Raw genomic sequence first — 15,076 nt, forward strand, 5'->3', positions numbered from 1 at the left:
ACAACTCACAGTTAATTGTAGTTTGAAAAATGGTTGCAACTGTTTATCAATCTCTTTACTTCTAGCTCTGATCTATTCTTAGTCAAAATTAACAATGACTCACATTTGTAAAAGGCAATAATCTAAATGTTTTACATGTAATAACTCATTTAATCCTCCTACCACTATTAAGTAAATTCAATGTTAAAACCTATTTATACAGCTGAAAGTAAGAAACAGAGGGATTAAATATATTTGTCTAGGCATGTGTCTTGTCAATGTAGAGCCTGGAATAAAAAATGTTTTTCAGAAAGCCTTTCACAACCTCACTTCTCCACTCCTCTTGAAGTCCTGGTCTTCACTGGTCTTTTTAGTCACATCTATCCATATGATGGTCATACCATTTTTCTCACAACTTCGAGCAAAATTCAAAACTATATCACACTTTCATATCATCCAACTCAAGACCGTAAAATCGTTTGTCCTCTCATTCACTTAGATTTTGAATTCTAAGCACCAAATTGATTTTTTTCTAAAATAATCACAGGAAAGCTGGACTGACTGCTGCTTCTTCTCATATCCCATCTGACTGAGCTATCCATATACTCTTTAGTAGTGATATAAATTAAGTACTCATTTTCTAACCCTTAATTGATATTATTCTGTATCAAGCTGGTATATATGCATTCATCCCTATTTGTTTTGACTTTCATTAGTTATGTTTCCTTTAATTTAAATAAATATAATTATGCACCTAGGAAGGTCTTTATATGCAAATACATAACACATGACTTTTTTCACTTGAAGATATAGACATAGGGATGAAAAATAGAAAAAAATCAGACAAATTATAGAACAATGTCAACACTCAAATATGTCCTATTGTTCGCATAATAGTTTTAGATAATCTTGAATAATTTATAGATTATATATTTCAATTCTTCCTTTCTAGTCATGATTCGAAAATTTAAGAATGTTTTCAGCTCACAAAGGCACCTAAAATAAAACAAATATTTTTATTTGAGTATAATGTATACAAAAATTAAAAATAAAATAAAAAACAATAGGAATTACATCTCTCTTCTCCTCTAGCCTCACCCTTGATTCCTTTCTGTCCCTTGGTCTAAAACTAATTTACCATCTCTGCGATTTTTTTTGTTTTGTTTTTTTTTTGTTTTTTTTTTTTGTTTTTTTTTTTTCTTTTTTTGTTTTTGTTGTTGTTGTTGTTGTTCAGTATAGGTACTACTAGCATTTGGTGTGCTGTATATATAATTTTCCCGTAGTGGTCCCCACTTGGTTAGCTGGCTTGTTACTTTCGAGGGAATCATCCAGGTTCTGATGAGTCCCAAAGCATCAGCTGAAAAAGCAAGATGTCCACCGCTACAGATTGGCCCCATCATAGGGCTCTTGCTCCATCACTCCTTTTGTCCATCAGAAAGATAGGCTCTGCACTGCTCAGTCTACTTCTAGGTGGTTACAACTTAGGTGGAGTCTTTGCACTGATTGGCTTATTTCCTCCAAAAAGTGTAGAAACTTATTTCTACACTTTTATTCTAAACAGTATTAACTTACAAGTATTTTACTAAAAGATATACGTAATCAACTATTAGAAGAAAGCTGACTTTTACTCTAGCCACGGTACATTAAAGAGTACAATACTACAAGTCATGATGAATTTTAAAATAGTTATGTACTATATCCTAGATAAATACAGCTAAAATGCCATTTATTTCTTTTCTCCAGTCTATGAGGAAAAATCATAATACTGTGTAGGACGTCTCCAAGTGTACAGTAGCATTATTATGCATATGCAATGGAATCTTGAGTCAAGTATAATGGTGATGGATTATTTCTGCTTTTGTGTTTCAGAAAAACTATGTTTTTTTGAGGGGGGTTGTTTGTTTTTGTTTATTTGTTTGTTTGTTTATTTTATTGCCTTTAACTTCTGGGAAGAGAGTTCTAGGTTCCTAGATTTGTTTCCTCATTCAATACTGTAAATACAGTTTCACTGTCTTTGGCTTGCATGGTTCTGACAAGATATCTACTGCTATTCTTTGTTTCTTTATATGTAACATGTCTTTTTCCTTTAACTGATTTAAATTTTATCTTTATTATTGATTTTAAGCAATTTGATTGTGGTATACCTCAGCATAATATTTCTTAATATTTCTTTTGCTTGGCACTTACAGGGCTTTTTGGACTTGGAAGTTTGTAGTTTTCATTAAACTTTAAATTGTCTCAGATAATACCTTTAAAAATGTTTTTTCTATCCCTTCTTCCCTTTCCTGTCTTTTGAGTACTCTAATAATACATATATTAGGCCCAGAGTTGGTTGATACTATATTTAAGTTTGTTGTCTTTTTATTCCTCTGTTATATTTTAAGTAGTTTCTATTCTATATCTTGAAGTTCTTTATCTTTTTCTTCTGCTGTATCTTATCTGTTTTTTGAAATCCAAGTCGGTGGTTTTCAAAATTTCAGAGTTTTTTAAATTTGTGGAATTCTGAATTTAGGGTTTTACAGATATCTTCCATATATCCATTTAATGTGCTCTAGTTTTCTTATATGTTCTTGAATACCTGAAACATAATTATAATAAATTACAATATCTTTGTATCCTCATTCTATCATCTGAAGTATTTCTGGGTCAGTTTCAATTGATATATTTTTTTTTAAGTTGTAATTGCCTGAAAGCTGTTATTTTAATTATTTGTTTTTTTGCATGATTTTTTTTCATGCTACCAATATAAATTTTATATTTTTGGATGCTGTATATTCTGGTATTGTGTTAAATATTCCTGAGGGTTTTTTTTTTCTTCCCTTGGATGCAGTTAATTTACTTGGAAATTATGTAACACTTATTTAGGGTTGTTTTGAGGCATTTCTTTAGGGTTTCTAGACAGGACCAGAGCAGCATATAATCCAGGGCTCATTTTTATCCATAACTGGTATATAGTAGTAACTTTCTATATAATGTGATGACCTGCGTATTACAAGTCTTTCCCACTATGATTATTAAGAACAAGAATTCTTCCTGGCCCTATTTGAGCCTCAAGGATTGTTCTAATTCTTTAAATGGTTGTTTATCCAGTCCTGGATAGTTTCTTTACATATATGTACTTCTCACCGCTTAGCTGAAAACTAGATGGAGGCTCTCTACAGACCTCCATAGTTGTTTCTCTCCTCCCCTCCCCCCTCTTCCCCTCCCCTCCCCTCTCCTCTTTATCACTCCTCTGAGTGTCCTGTCATACATGTATACCCTAGATGCTTTGTCGTCTCTAAATCCCAATTCTGCTTCCTTACATCAGGAAGATTATCAGGCTCTGCCTGATAATTTTTTCTCTGCAGTGCAACCTGGAAATTCTGTTCAAGTACTAAACAAAGGCAATCATAGGCTATTCCTTATTCATTTTCCTCTGTCAGATATCATTGTCCTATGTGGCCTGTTGTTCAAACTGTGAAAGCAGTTAATCTATATGTTTGTTTGTTTTGAGTGGTTACATCAAGACTGGTCTGAATTAGAATTAGTGGAATGAGACCTTGAAATTTATTTAGTCCTGTGTATTCAAGGTTAATTAAAGGAATATATATATATATATATATATATATATATATATATATATAGTAATTAATGAGCATATGCACACATGATACACATATGTATGAGAGAGAGAGAAATAGGAGAGACAGAGATAGAGAGAGAAACTATTATATGTTTGAGTTAAGACACAGACACTGCTGTCAAGTTATTCACAGTCGAAAAACAAAACAGAGAAGTAAAAAAGTGCATCAAATGCCCCATCAAAGAGTATAACTACTGCAAGCTACTAATATGAGCCAAGAAATGGATTTGGCATTTCATTGGTCAGGATAACACTTCTGGCAGCTTTAACAAGAATAACAGAAATCAGTTGATTTTCCCAATAAAAGTTTGTTTCTCATTCTAGTCACATTCCTATATGTCTCAGATGAATATTTTAGATGTCTCTTTTCTGACCAGATAACTGAAGGTGTCAAATTCCTCTATTATGGCATATCACCATCTCAGAATTTTTTTATTTTATTTCATTTTTTTTATTTCCAGCAACACAGTTGTGAGAGGAATGAGTCAAAGATCACTTGGAAATAATAAGGGCCAAAACTCAAATTAGTATATATCATACTTAGCTATATCAATGAATTAAATCCTTTAACATGACTGGGACCTAACTGCGAAGGACCCTGTGTAATAACTTTATGTGTACCCAGGAAAAGTAAACAGGATTGGGATTATTTAGTTAGCATCAGCCACTGTGAATGACTAAAAAGTTTTGCCTTATTAGAATGGAACTAAGTTCTGTAAATTCAGAGGGAAATGGCAATTTCTAAATAAAATATTTAAGGGCTTTGAAATCTACACAGAAAACTTTAGGATATAGAAAATAAGCAAAATGCAATTATTTGATTTAATTTCAAAGTAATGGTAATTATGAAAGATAGATTTGGGAAAATTCATGTTACAGAAATATGTGAGGTAATTAAAGAGAATAAATGAGTAAAGTGAACAGAAGTTTTGTTTTATATGGTGATACAAATTGATTAGGTCAGTAGCAGAACATTTGACAATTGGAAAGTCATGAAAGGTGAGAATCAAAGAAAAGTCAAAGGAAAGAGACATAGAGCATGGTGATTAATAAGAAACATGGGATAAATAGAAATGAGAATTTCAAAAGAACCCTAAAGTCAACTTAATCAAAATCCTCATGGAATATAGGGAAGATTTATGCACAGAACCCCCAGGATAAATTTTAAAAATTAAAGAATTTAACCAAGTTTTATTGGTGATAAAAGTAATTATGTCATACATTTTGCCTCAATGACCTATAAATCAAAGAACATGGGAACAAAAGGAAGAAAGAGTGTCATGGGTAAAATGAATTTGCTCTTCCATAGTAGAAAATAACTCCTTAGAACATTTAAGAATTTTGAATTAATAGTTTATAACATTTTCCTAGTGTATTGTTGCCATGTATTTAAAGTGTCAACTATACCATCATTTAAATTGCACAAAATTAGGAGTTAAAACCCTGTATGTGACTAACAAGTCACAGGAGTATATAAAGACAAGTGGAAATGTCAAGACCATAAATTAGTTTTTGCTTCAGTGGAAGTCTTGACAAATGCAAGAATATAACTTTTGAACATGGGGGAAAAGTTCCTGTTACCTACCATTAATAGCATATAAGTGTCCTATCCTTAAACCTGAGAGTGGTTTATCAGAATACAAAGTATGTTAGTATTATCTGAAATATCTTCCTGTCATTCACAATCATCAACCCTCTCCCACACACACACATAAAGGTTCAAAAATGCATTTGCAGATAATCATATGAACCTATGCTTGAAGATGTTTGTTTTTGATCAGCGGTTATTGTAATCTACTTGTAAATAATTGCTGCTATTTTATTGAACAATATTTCATGCTCACTGCTCTAAATGTGTTTTACATATTGAATTTCCTTTCATTTAATTGACATGGTTTTACTACTGGGTTGACTGACATTTTGGTGAAGATTAGAAAAAGTGTTTTGCCACTGGAACTTTAAGCATTAATTTTTGAATGTGAACTAGAACAACTTTTATAGTGTGGGTGATGAAGACTTAAAGGAGAGAAGATCAAAACGATTATTGTTTCCAAACAGGATAGTTTTTCTAACAGAAAGACCTTAACTGAGAATATATTATTTCGCCTAAAAGTGAGTTAAGTATATCTTACCTGTAGTTGAGGGAGAAACAAAGATAATGTAATTTCGGACAATTAAGTTCACGGACTCATCTTAGGAAAAGTGCTACATACCCCATTGCTGAATATCAGTCCAGTCACCTATGAAGTACTCCTCTTGGGAAACTATGCACCGATGCTAACACCTCGTCTACCCTTCAAAGCACTTTTAGCACTCGTTTTCTGGAATGGCCATGGGAGTTATTGTCGTATTACCGTTGATGTCCTGAATGTCATCAAAATGTCATCCTTTCAATATTTCCTTCATCTTCAGTTAAAGAAAGAAGTCATTGGGGGCCATATCAGGTCAATAGGGAGGGTATTCCAGTACAGTTATTTGTTTACTGGCTAAAAACTCCCTCACAGGCAGTGCCGTGTGAGCTGGTGAATTGTCATGATGCAAGACACATAAATTGTTGGCGAAAAGTTCAGGTCATCTAACTTTTTCACTAAGCCTTTTCAGCACTTCCAAATAGTCAACTTGGTTAACTGTTCATCCAGTTGGTACACATTCATAATGAATAATCCCTCTGATATCAAAAGAGGTGAGCAACAGTGTTTTGACTCCTGATTTGGTCTGACAGAACATTTTGGTTGTGGAGAATCCACTGCTTTCCATTGTGCACTTTGACACTTTGTTTCAGGGTCATATTGGTACACCCATATTTCATCACCAGTGATAACATGGCCCAAAACATCATCTTGCTGCTACAGAAGGTCTTGGCAAACTCTGACTCTCCTTTGCTTTTGTTCACCAGTGAGCTCCTTTGGGACCATTTTTGCATGCACCTTTCTCATGCAAAGATTGTCAGTTAAGATTTCCTTGTTTCTCTACGAATGTTTACTTAGTCTGCTATGCTTCTCACAGTCAGGTGATGATTTTGACGCACAATTCAACTAATTTTCTCAATGTTTTCATCAGTTCTGCTTGTTATGGACCACCCTGACCTTTCTTCATCATTGACACGTTCTCTCCTTTCAGAAGAACGTCTAATCCATTTGACATAGATATTTTTCTCATGGCATTATCTCCATAAGCTTGGACTAACATGTCCCTGATTTCATTTCCACTTTTGCCAAGTTTAACAAGAAATTTAATGTTTGTTCATTGCTCTAATTCAAGTTCCGACATTCTCACAATGGCACACAAAAACACACAACAACAATAATGAACACCACCCAGCAAGACACCATGACACGTCGACACAAACACAGCTGTGACACACTGATATACCAAGGTTATGAAACCTTACCTAGTTGTTTGTACAGTGCTACCAATGTAAGTGCACGATGACAAGTTTGTGAACATAATTGTCATAATAGATTCAAGATTAGGGGAAAAAATGAAAGACATGTCAGGAGAGTAAGGTTGATATAGGTCTTGAAGACTTATTTCACTCTTTCATATCACTATTGCTCATGACAGCCAAGGTAGCAAGCAAAACCATAAGAAGGAGTCACCAGTCAGAACTTTGGTCCCATGGCCACTTGGCTAATTTTAAGAAGTATCAATGAGCCAAGTGGTTTTTAGAGCTGTTGTTAGATACTCATGACCAAGATTTGAAAAATGATTGAAAAAGGGAATATAAGAAAGTTCATGGTAGCAAAATTTATTGCTTATTGTAGAATTGAGGAAATCAATCCATATATATTCATATATACATATATATTCATATACATACATATATATTCATATATATATATATATATATATATATATAGAGAGAGAGAGAGAGAGAGAGAGAGAGAGAAAATAGAAAGTATAATGTGTCTGAGTTGAAAAGCATACATATTTTCTGAATTAGCAGAAACAAATGTACAGAATATAAACAGATAAGAAAAGTGTAAAAGCAAACTTATGACAGTAGCAATAAAAACAGTAGTTATAGCTTTTAATAATGACATTTAGATTTTCTAAAGACCTGTTTTTTTGTTGTTGTTTTTTTATGTAATTCTCCTGGAGAAATCTTTGTACAGAAAATGTAGCTATCAGAGTGAGAATAAATATGGGGTTGACAATAAACAATTTTAGTCCTAATTTTTGAAGTATGACCAAGACCAAGACTAAACTTTATCTCTAGTGAAGATAAGAAAATGTCACTAATTCCTATAATAGGAAGATCAGCAGTTGAATAAGAATCGCATCTGGATAATGTGTCTTATAATGAGTTACATATATGCTTTTGTTGACATGCTGAAATACCACACACATAAATACACACACAATCATTCATTTGTATTGTCATCAAACAGTTATTGAGTCAACACTCAGTCTTAGGCACTAAATTAAATTTAAAAGAGGAATATAAACATAAATGACATATGAACTCCATCCCTGAAAGACTCCTACTGTAGCATTATCTTTTCTGTACCTTGGTACCTGAACAGAGATACTCCAGGTGGCATCTTCAAAACAACTAATTTTAAATCCTTACTTTATAGAATTTCTTTCAGAACAGGTCTACTTTATCCGTTAGTCAGTCTCTCTCAGGAACCCGCATGTGACCCATGAAGAAATTCCTGTATAACCTATTTTATTAAAGCACACAATTCAATTGAAGCTTTAAGAAAATATTATTTTCTGTCTGAATGTGATTTTATACATGAGTTATTATTTTCTGATCAGAAATATATGAAGAAAGATTCATAAAAAGTGTCTCTAGATATTACAATGACAATGAGATTGTCTACTTATATTTTGTGTGTATTTTAAACGTATATGAATAAAATAATTCATAGTTCAAACATCAGGCCTGATTGTTACAATAATATTATAGGGTATATTGGAGTTAACACATAAAAATAAAGTTATCTAAATTATGTCAATGCTATACCTGATTTATTAGAGAATACCAGATTAAAGTATTAAATATTTCTCATTATGTTAGTATCTTTAATTTCTATGAAAAGTAAATAAATACTTTGAGCCTTTTAGAAAATAATGCTCAATAGCAATGTAAGACATGATAATGATATCATAAAAGATCAAAGTTTAAAATAACAGTAAAATATTGGGAAAAGCATATTGCAAACCTAGAAAGAAATGTCTCCCTGTAAATCAAGAAAGACGTAATGATAATTCTAAAATGCACACAAAAAATTATTCTAATAATTATTATTCCACTAGCATTTACTTTTATTCTCTGTGAAAGCATATCTTGTATAGGACTTGTCAAGATGGAAAGAGACACAAAATATAAGTGAAACCAAAAATTTCACTTTAGTGGAATTTGACACCTACCAGTTTTAGAAACAGTTGAGCAGAAAATTAATTTTAGTCATTGGAGTTAAAATTTGGTTAAATATGTTCCAAACACTGATCTGAGCATAGAAACAGTTCCAGACAGATTGTTTCTCAGATGGAATGACTTCTAATATAGTTTCCCTTGGTGTTTCAGTTTATGCCTGCTGTTAGTGAGTTCTACTTGACTGTTATAGTAAAAAGTTGCTTTGTTTAATTTTATCTCATTATACTACATGACATTTTTGAAGCAATAACAACAGTTCTCTAACTTACTTTTATTTTTTTTCTGAAATAAACTGCTTTATAAAAGTCTCTGACAGACCTCAACTCATGATATAAATGATAGCCAGTTTAAAACTAAGGAAAATGTCAATTGTTCTTTGTATTAGAAATTGTTCAAGGAGATTTCAGAAGTGAAAATAAAGAAAAGATCTGTACATTGTGCCCTTCCTAGCACTGGAATGAGTGTTCCTGTAGAAAGAAAACAGCGGGGTATCTTTCCTGTTGAGCAATATCCGGCGGTAAGTGAGATAATAAGGAGTACTACATGGTATACAGGACGATGAAATGCGTCAGGGTTTAAGGGCAGAGTTAGGTAAAATACAAAATGGGAGTTGATCAATCATATGAAAGACGAAATGCCTCAGGCTGATTTCCAGTAGTCTTCTTGTCCAAATACAGACCAAACTAAGAAAATGTGTTACTGTGAGTGTAAAAAAAAAAAGGCTTTTTTTGTGTTGCGTTTTGTTTTTGTTTTTCAAAAGATAGAGCAATTGATGCTTATGCAAGTAGGCTGTTAGCTTAAAAATGAAATTATCACTTTGACTTATTTATAGATGCCTAATAATGAACAATTTTCTTTGTAATTAATTAAATAATTAAACCTCACAATTTAGAATATATTGGCTAAATCAAGACATGACTGATAGGACCAAACAGATTGGTGGCTTTGGTGCAATGTATAATATGGCAGAGAATGCTTTCTTCCCACAGTGTTGATGGTTTCATTTTTTCCACAATGCTAAGAAGGCTTAACTTGGACGTAGTCAGTGAAAGCAAAGACTACATTTACTAACCTCTACTGTATGTGAGGCCACATGACTACGTTCTGGCCCATGTAATATTCTCAGGAACACAAAATACAAACTTCTAGGAAATGTACTTAAGAGACCTCCTACATGCACTTTGCTCACTTTTAATCTTTGTTTCTTTACAATTTGCTGCTTGGATCATGGATATGATGAGAAGGTTTTCTTAATGGGGTTGGTGAAGACCAGGGATATCTATTGCTGCAAAGATGCATGATGCCTGGATTCTTGAGGACTCCATGGATGCCAGTCTCTGCCATTGCCTTGATCACTTACTTCTAGAATCTGTTTATGAAAGAGAGAAAAAAATACATTGTATCTTGTAGCAAACACTTTTTTTTTAATCATTGAAACTTAATATTCTAACTGAAGCAGAATTGAGCATCTATTTATAGGGCATTGCTTTTAACAGTGTCCTATAAATAGAGAAAGAAAAACTCAGATTGGAACCAATTCATCTGAAAACATAGGTGGGAGGGAGTATAGATTTGCCAAGGAAGACTCTGTCTGCTGCCTGAAATGTAAACTGATAGAGAGTACAACTAATTAGGAATCCTGAAAGATTTAGAAGGTTCACTGCATCTGGATTTCAAAGTGAAACAAACATAAAAATAATTACAATGGAAGAGGAATCCTTAGCAGGAGGTGACTCTTGCCCCAAACTTTTTTCAAGAATTTTTCACTAATACTTCTCTTGAAACAGAGGGAGATAAATACAGTGCAGAACGGCTTGAAGTATTTACTTTGTATATAAATTAATGACGCTAGTATGATCAGAAGTATTTAACATTTTAATATTTCATTTTTGTAATAAATCATCCACAGCATTGCCATAAGATCAGGTTAAGGCTGGTACCTTACCACTGAAGTCAAAAGAAGAATGATAAGAAATGTAAAACCTAAAACTAGGTCTAGACAAGATCTTTGTTTGTGGTTACTTACAAGTATGCCTTTTAAGATTTGGGGGGAAATATATTGTCAAAGATACCATAGTCCTGATCAATAAAAACTTGCATTTAAACCTGTAATGCATCCCTTGATGTCGCAATTTTGCACCAGCAAAAAGGAGATGGTTAAAGCTGTTAAGATTTCAGAAGTGAGTACTCTATAATAATAACTCAGTTTTATCTATGAAGATAAAAGACATAGAAGAACTACTCAGAAAAGAGAGCCAGGAATTACTGCAGACAATGCACAGATTATTTGTCCCACAGAGTAGGACCAGAAGCTTCTAGATAAACTCACAAAATAAATTGTGAGTTATGAAAATAGGTATTTTGCTACTATGAAAATAGGTATTTCTATTTCTGCCTAACAAGATATGATCATTTTTGTGGACAATGAATTTCAGTCGATTATCCTCTTGTCCAAGTTGAAGTTTTTATTGCTGTTATCTTATTCTTACCCCACCATCACCCCACCCTCAAGTACAGAGTAGGATAGGTGTGGTGGAAAGCAGATTTGTTGTCCTTTAGTTTAGAAGTCTCTGGACCATGAGAAACCACATTTACACCCAATAGAAAGAAATAGGTGAGCTTCCAATGGAAGGCAGAAACTGGATGGAACTTTATGGGAATTTACTTGGTATGTGCAAAGAACGCTGCACCTGAATATTGGAGTAGCTAAAGAGTGAGAGATGCCAGAAAAAAAAGTTGTACCATCATACCTATTCCTCACCTCTTCCATATTAACAGAAAGTTCATCTGTCACAGAACAGAAGTTCATCTGTTTATGTGTCACTATGGACATGTGACTGTCTTAGCTAGGTGTCAGCTTTTATATTAAGCAAAGATATCTATGCGACATGCTAAAGCTAATACGACAGGTATTTTTGGTTTGTTTTTCAGGTTTAGATAAAGATCAATTGATGCTTATCTTCTGACCTTTTTTCTTCTCCTACATTTCTTCCTGATTCTTGGAATACAATCATAATGGTAGGGGCTCCATCTTGACCATGAGGATTATGGCACACCCTAGAGATGTTAGACAGGGGGAACGAGCCTAGATCACTGAGAACAGCATAGAAGAGAGCCTTCTAGCCTGTCTTGACAACTCTAGATTTATGCATAAGAGACAAATAAACTCATATATTATCGAAGCCATCATTACTATGGATTGAAATTCAATTATAGCCAAATCTAATTTTAACACACATAATAAAAGTAATCACAAAATTCTGAACTTTAAATTATATTCTTTGTACAAATTCTAGATGCTCTCCCATATATTTTTAAATTAGTTTCAGGTGTACAAAACAATGTAATAGTTAAACATTTACACCCCTCACAAAGTGATAACTCCCCTCTCCCAATCTACTAGCCCTCTGATAGCTTATATAGCTGTTACAATTCCATTGTCTCTATTCCCTATGCTGTACTCCACATCCCTTGGGGAGGGGGGAACACATATATATATATATATATATATATATATATATATATATATATGTGTGTGTACACCCATATATGTATATGTATATATGTAATATACAATATATTATATAATGTGATTATATATCATATACAATATGATATATAATGTATATATACATCATATATATCATATATATGATATATACACCATACACACACACACACACACACACACACATTATAGTCGACATTCAATATTATGCAGCTTCAGCTTCAGGTGTACAGTGCAGTGGTCAGGCATCTACACCATCCATGACTTGGTCTTCCTAATAAGACAAGTGCCCATATGACCCCCTACAAACTCTTTACATTATTGATTACATTCCCCATACTGTATTTCATATCTCCGAGGTTATATTGTGATTACTAATTTGTACTTTCTAATTCCTTTACCTTATCCCCTATCCCAACCCCCTTCCCACCTAGCAACACTCAGTTTTTTGTTGTTTTTTTTCTTTCCACATATCTCTGAGTCTAGCACCCTTTGATAGCTCAGCCGGTAGAGCAGAGAACTGCCCTTACATGTTTTGATGTTACTGTAGCCTGTATTTATTTTTAAACATATTACCTTGACCAGATTTTTTACTCTAACTCTTTGTTTATAATCTAAGAATCTGTTAGAAAAATGAGCTACACTGAATCTTATTCAAGATATTATAAATACGTGAAACTTACCTTATCATTTTATGGTTATTTCTATACTTATGGTTATAGCATTTTACAAAAGTGCATTGTGATTCTTAACACTTTAAAAGTCAAGCCTCAAATTAGCAATTCTATAAGGAGAGAGTGATTAAGGATGTCCAGTGTTTAACTGTTTAACTAAGGAACTGACAGATCTTGAAATGTATCTCCTGGTGACAAGTTTAATAGTCTCTCCCTTTATTTTATTTTATTTTTGTTTTTCAGACATTTTACCCCTCAAAAAGTGATAACCCCCTCCCTCAATCTATTGTCCCTCTGACATCATATATATCTATTACAATTCCATTGACTGTGTTCCCTATGCTGTACTTCATATCCTGTGACTATATATATATATATATATATATAAATATACATATTATATATGCATATACATCATATATACATATATAAATATACAAATTATATATGTATATATGTATATCATACATGTATATATATAAATATACATATTATATATGCATATACATCATATATACATATATAAATATACAAATTATATATGTATATATGTATATCATACATATATATGTATATACATACATACAACCATTTCTGTTTACTTTGCTCATATTTTCACTTCTTCAGATTCCACATATAAGTGAGAACATATGGTATTTGTCTTTCTCTGTCTGACTTATTTCACTTGGGATAATATTCTCTAGGTCCATCCATATCATTGCAAATGGTAAGATTTCATTCTTCTTTATGGCCATGTAATACTCCATTGTATAAATGTACCACAGTTTCTTAATCCAGTTGTCTACCAATGGGCATTTTGGTTGTTTCCAAGTCTTGGTTATTGTAAATAGTGCTGCAATAAGCATAGGGGTGCATAAATTTTTTCGAATTAGAGTTTTGGATTTCTCTGGATAGATACCAAAGAGTGGAATTGCTGAGTCATAAGGTAGTTCCATTTCCAGTTTTTTGGGATACCTCCATAATGATTTCTGTAGTGGCTGCACCAATCTGCAATTCCACCAACAGTACACCAGGATTCCCTTTTTCTTCACAGCCTCGCCAGCACTTGGTGTTTGTTGATTTATTGATGATAGCCATTCTGACTGGGGTGAGGTGGCATCTCATTGTGGTTTTTATTTGCATTTCTCTGATGGTTAGTGAGGTCGAACATGTTTTCATATGTCTGCTAGATATCTGTATGTCCTCTTTAGAAAAATGTCTTTTCATGTCCTCTGCCCATTTTTAAATTGGCTGTTTGTTTTTTTTGGTGTTGAATTGAATGAGTTTTTTATAAATGTTGGATATTAACCCTTTATCAGATGTATCATTGACAAGTATCTTCTCCCATTCAGTAGGATGCCTTTTTTTTAATTGGTGGTTTCCTTTGTTGTGAAAAAACTTTTAAGTTTGATGTCATCCCATACCTTTATTTTATTCTTTTCCTTCCCTTGCCTGAGGGGATATATCAGTAAAAATATTACTGAGGGTAATGTCTGCAAGTTTACTCCCTATATTTTCTTCTAGTAGTTTTATGGTTTCGGGTCTTACATTTAAGTCTTTAATCCATTTTGAATTTGTTCTCATATATGGTGTAAGGAGGTGGTCCAGTTTCATTTTTTTGCATGTGTCAGTCCACTTTTCCAGCACCAATTATTAAATAGACTGTCCTTACCCCAATGCAAATTCTTACTTCCATTGTCATAGATTAAATGACCATATATGAACCGATTTATTTCTGGGCTGTCTATTCTGTTCCATTGATCTATTTGTCTGTTTTTATGCCAGTACCATACTGTTTTGATTAGTATACACTTGTAGTATAATATGACGTCAGATAGCATGATACCTCCTATTTTGTTCTTATTTCTCAAGATTGCCATGGCTATTCAGGGTCTTTATGGTTCCAT

Source organism: Rhinolophus sinicus, chromosome 14, assembly GCF_057876585.1.
Source record: "Rhinolophus sinicus isolate RSI-liver-muscle chromosome 14, RSI-T2T, whole genome shotgun sequence".
Lineage (NCBI taxonomy): Eukaryota > Metazoa > Chordata > Mammalia > Chiroptera > Rhinolophidae > Rhinolophus > Rhinolophus sinicus.